A 6,196-nucleotide genomic window follows, 5' to 3' on the forward strand; every position below is an offset into this window, starting at 1 on the left:
AAAAAAGGAATTAGTTTTAGATATATATATATATATATATATATATATATATATATATATTGGTGCATTATATTTTCCATTATGAAAACTTGGCATCTTTCATCTTTTAAAACAAAGTATCTAAAAATTGCTTGTTTTATTTTTAATACTTTTTTCACTTTTAATAGTCCGTATTTGCTATTTTTAAATGATAAATAATTGTATTGCAATCTAATGAATTTATTAGTTTTATATTTATATTGATTAAGAATTAAAATTATTATTGACATTTATCAATGCAACAAATTTATGAATACTATATATGATTTCTTTTACAGCAATACTCTATGTTAACATCTTTAAGATTTCCTTTCTTATAAAAAATGTTAACATCTCTAAACATCAATACTTGTCTATACAAATCTATTTTTCTCTCATCTTAATGAGACGACACAATTTTCCGTTTTGACTTGACTATAAAATCCGTCTTCTTATTTTCTTGTTCTGATCTTAATGAATGAGACAACATATATAATTTTCCTTTTTGATCTTTCAGAAATCTAAAAACAAATTATTCTTCAATAATTACTATTATATGATAAAAATAATATAAAAAAGTGCATAATCCATTCTAATTTAGTAGATTTTAAAAAATAACTCATATGACTTTATAAATACTTTTTCTTATAAATCCAAGAGAGTTTTTGTGACATATAACTGTTAAATATAATTTATTTCTAGTTATTTTAAAAGATGTCTTATGAATATATTATTATCGATATATCAGTTTACAAATATATAAATATTTAATAAAAAACTTGATACTTTATATATATATATATATATATATATATATTGGATAGATTTTAATTTTTAAATTCGACCTATCTACTTTTGCTTATTTTGCAGTATTAATACTAATATAAAAATTCTGTTTTAGTAATTTAGCATTTGTTTTGGGTTGACTCTGAACCACTAACTTCCTGTAGAGGTCTCTCAAAGTAAATTATTTTATAATCCCTTATTTATAAAAAAATTTTGTTAAAATTCTTATTTTGAAAATAAGATATTAAAACAAACATATTTTAAGATACTAGTTGAAATATATATTGTTTGAATAATATAATATATTAGTTGAGTATTGAAATAATAAATAATCTTTACTTAAATAATACACTATTCAAGTTTGAGACAATTAAAACATATCTATACTTAAACGAAATACAATTTAAATAGTATATTCATGATATTGTAAATATGATTTAGCATTATTTTTTTATGATATCTTACGTTGAACATTTCACTTTATATTATCATTATACTAAGATGAAATCTAGAATGAAACACTTAACTTTAATAATTAAACTTATAGTTTAAAAAAAACTAAATTGTAAAAAATAAAAAATATGATTCATTAATGTAAAAAAAGGGGAGATGGGAAAAAACTTACAGAAAAAAGTGGGAGATGATGGTTTGGTAGAAAAGAATATAGCAAGTTCTGCAACTAATGTACAAGTGATACTTAAATACTTGAGATAAACAATTTGAGACTTTCCAACAATCAATGGCATTAAATTAATAAATGAAAATGCAACAATATGATTTGAATGGATGTAAAATGCTATTTTCTAGATTAATTGCTAGACATTTCATATATAAAATGTTTTTTTTATAGGTCGGAATGAGTAATTTTTGTCCTGTTTACCTAGTGTTTTTTGTTGTAGTGAATTCAATGGAAACAGAGTATTTGTCAAAGATATTTTGATGTATAAATTAGTATTCAGTATAAGATAAATGAAAAAAATAAATATGTTCAATAATACATATACTTTTAGTATTGTCGTGTGTGTAATAAATATTTATAGAGTCTCAATGACCCTTGATTATGAACCTGCATTCATATAGGTGAAAAGCTAATTTTAATATTAAAATAAAATTTTGTAATTTTAATAAAAGACTAATTTAATAAAAAGCTAGTTGTTGATTCCCTGAAAATTAAACTCAAATGTCCAATCTTACTACCATCAGAGAAATATTGAACTAAGTCATTTGGTGGGACAATCGACCATTAATACGATGGTACATAAAATTTATAAAATAATTAATATAGAAGACGGTGATGAAATGTGTTGTAGCAGTGGCATTTAATAAATTTTACGAGGAGGAAAAATGTTTTTGGCTCCCGGCGAAAAAACTACCATTAAAACGGTGGTTATTTAAAACTTTAGTTAAAATCGAATATATGGTATTTTGATACGATGTAATTTAGTAACTACAAGATTAGGTTTATGCATGCATGATAATAAGCTAGCACACATATGGTTAAATGAGAAATTTAGATTTAAATATTGGTGAAGAATGTTTAATGTCTAACTGTATATGCCCTCCTCTGCCGGTAAATGAATATACTTTCACCATTTTTGTCTATAGAAAGAAAATAAAAATAGCCAATATTCCTTTTCAATATTTTGTTGCTTACGTGTGTTTCCTTCAGAGAGTAAATAATGGAGAATCTAGAACTATAGATTCATATAGATATGGTGTTAACATTAAAAACTTTCCCTGTTTACTCAGATATGACGGATATATGTCAAAATCATAAACATGTGCTTAAGAAAGTGATACAATTCACATTCACCTCCCAATTTTCTCTCTACAAAAACAATCATAACACCCAAACTTTATCTTCAAAGTCAAACCAAATTACTATATTTCAAAACTTGTTCTTTGATGTTGGAGATCGATGAAAATATTTTATTATATATTAATGAATGAAAATTTCACGAGTTGGTTTTATAAAATTTGAATTAAGTTTAAAGTTCATTTCATAATATGATATCAGAGTCATTTAAAGTTTACATAACAAATGTTTATCGAACCTATCGTGTCATCCGTTATCGGATCATCTATAATATGTTGTCTCACGAGCTGTCATTCTCGACGTTAGGCTTAAAGTCCACTTAGTAATACATGATTTAATAAAAGCTGTTCAAATTCCTTTTCTAAATATATTCTGTGTACATTTCTCCTTCATACAAGAGAAATTGATCAAGTTTTAAATGTGATTACTAAGTATTAACCAATTCAAAAAAATCAAATCCAAAGTTAAACTAATAGGATTGATGACATCATATTAGTCTATACCTAATAACAAATCTGTTTAATTTATAAATTAAATTTGGTAAGTAGTTGGAACCTAACACGTGATTTATAATGTTTATAATATACCAACGTTAAAAGTTTTGAAAGTTCAGAGCTCAATTATTTTAAATATGTCACTGTAATTATTATTTCAAAGTAATCTAGAGTTGAGGTATGTGCTCTTTTTTAAATCTTACGTTATTGTCACTGTAACAATGATTTTGTTCTTTTGAATTCCATGCTTGATTTTCATAAAACTAGCAGCTGGATACATTTGATTTTATATTTTAAAATTGTAAACCAAACGAATACTATTTTTTTTTTCACTTAATAATTATATTTCGTTTTCACTTCTCAGCATGTATGCTGCTGGCTAATCATTTGAATGAAGTGTGAAATAGATAACTTGGTGTAATTAACATGACCTAATTTTCCTTTTTATAATGTTTAGTTTCATTTGCTTTGATGGATATGTTACCCTGATTTGTGCATCTAAAGATTATTAGCTGTCACAGTGCAGACAATAAAATAGAATAAAAGGGACATTTAAATGAATAATAAAGTAATATAAAAGTAGCTTTGTTCTTGAAAGTTGTAGATAAGTTTGACAAAACTAGAGAAAACTTTGATAGGTTGTGTCGAATCTTGGTGAGAGGGAAGCACGTTGTAGAAGGCTAGCCCATAAATTTGTGGAAAAAAATTGAAGACAGCACCACCATTAATGAAGAAATACAGTTGAGAGAATGAGAAAAATGATGGCCACGAAACAAAAGAGAGACACTCTCATGTAAACCATCCACAACTAAACGACATTAAATTGGCTTGGATCTTAACATAACATCCATGAAAATTGAGTCAATGCAATATCCTATTACCCAAAGACATTGATTTGTTTGTTTCTTGAGGGGCTCCATAAAGGGTAGGTTATAGTTTGTTGAACCGTATGTAGAGGAAATTATGGAGCCCTTTACGATAGAGTATGTGATGAAAACTACTGTTTTCACATATTTTTCATTGAGCCACCTTGCTTACACACGTTCATTAATTTTGACTTGTGATTTGCTTTGACTTTACTTTTATGCAGAGCTGTCACCTGCATATTCTTGAGGTTCGTATTCATGCATGCATGGCAGATCAGTTTCGTGGGATCTTGTTAGACGATGAATGAATTTTACATATACTCAACTATAAACCGATTAACCCCCAACTAACTGCTGCTCTAAATCAATTGTTGACCAAGACAGAAGGATCATTCACCATTTATGCCAACTTTTATCTGTAAATCAACCTATGCTGCACATCTATAACTTTATAATTATTAATTTTAATAAATATGAAATTAGTTTGGATCTTTTTATATTCCAGTATGTATCTCTTAGGTAAATGCTAACATGTGTTATAAGGACCCAAGTTGAAAATTGATTTTTTTCTAAAAATTCTCATCAATATGTTTTTGGTTTATGTACTTTTATATGAAATTAGTTTTTTTTTTCAACTTTAGATTTTTTTGAATATTTATAATAAGAAAGCTATTAGAATGAGTTATTTGTCAATTTTTATTTATGTGATAAACAAATTTTCAATGTCTATTAAAATGTTGAAATATTTTATGTTGATTCATCGTTGATGTGAATGTTATAATATAGTTCATGCTGAAAGATCGTTTGTTATTTAAAAAAAAAAAAAGAACTAGTAAACAATTGTTCCAATAATTTTCTTACTACAAGTATATTTAGTATGTATAAAGTTTAGACTAAGAAAAAATAATAATTTCACTAGAGAAAAACATGTTTAATCCAAATCTTAAAAATAAGTTTCTCTTATGATTTTTTATACTTATTTTCAAACGATTTTTATTGGAAATATATGTTTTAAATCTCTCCAACATCCTATAATTTATGCCATTAGAACTCCTTTGGTGAAATGAAGATCTCCACCAAGTAGTGGGAGGGGACCCTCACTAACACCGACTGGAGATAAAGAGCTCAGTCGAATGGGTGATGAAGGTGCATACGTCTTGTAGTCTCATGGGACGACCGAGTGGTGGTGGTTGTAGTCTTCCTTTTGCTGCTTTCCCATAAGTGTCGATTGGGCTCGATCACTCCAGCAGAGGAAGGGTTGTCGGTCGCAACCATCTCTATACTACCCTTGCCCTTGCGGCCAACAACTTTTCACCGAAGCTCGGCCAGCAGAGCATCAACTTGTGGATTATTCTAAGTCATTATGCCTAAAAAATAAAGATAAAAGGTTAGCAAAAATTAAACCCGTCGAGAAGAAGAATTATGCAAACATGAAAGTTCGTCCACCACTAGGATGACTTATACACGGTCAAGAGCTTTCAGGTAGGGAGTTGACCGTGCATAAGTCTTCTCAACAGTTTATCGAAGACAAAGTATACCTCCAAGTCCTAGGTGCTACAGGAGGAACGAGGCTAGTGCTTATATCGAGTACGATTCTTGGTCCAATAAAAAGAAAATATGGACCAACCCTCTCAATCAAAGAAGAACCTCATACCTTCCGGCTCTATGAAAACCTTGAAAATTTTTCCCTTAATTTTTTTGTAAGAGGAGGTGTAGGAGCAAAAAGAAGCAATGTATGAGGAGTCGCAGAACTGAGTGAAGTACTCACTGACCTTGTGATCAATCCAAGCAAACTCAATACGACGGGACAACTCGCTCGTTACAACATGGTTTGATCGGTCAATTGTCGCGATCGGATCATTAACCCTAATCGGGCTAACGTCTAGCGGCACGACCTCGTGAGGCTTAGAAGAAGGTTCGGTTGCACCCACCGAATGGTCAACTCTAACTGAGCTAACAGTTTGGGGCACGACCTAGATAGCTCCGTTCGACAAGGGTTTGGTTGAAGACGACCTAGACAAAGAAGAAGGAGACAAATTGGAATTGGAAGAACCAAAAAGAAAAGACATCACTAACCTCTCGGAATGAAGGGAAAACACCTCGCCAGGTTGTAGAGTTCGAAAGTCGGAGCAAAAGAAGTAAAAGATGAAAGGTGGGGGACCACTATTTATAGGCGTTGGAAGGCCATGAACAGTGAAACGTCACTCTGATATGCA

Source organism: Phaseolus vulgaris, chromosome 3 (assembly GCF_051622355.1).
Source record: "Phaseolus vulgaris cultivar YP4 chromosome 3, ASM5162235v1, whole genome shotgun sequence".
Classification (NCBI taxonomy): Eukaryota; Viridiplantae; Streptophyta; class Magnoliopsida; order Fabales; family Fabaceae; genus Phaseolus; species Phaseolus vulgaris.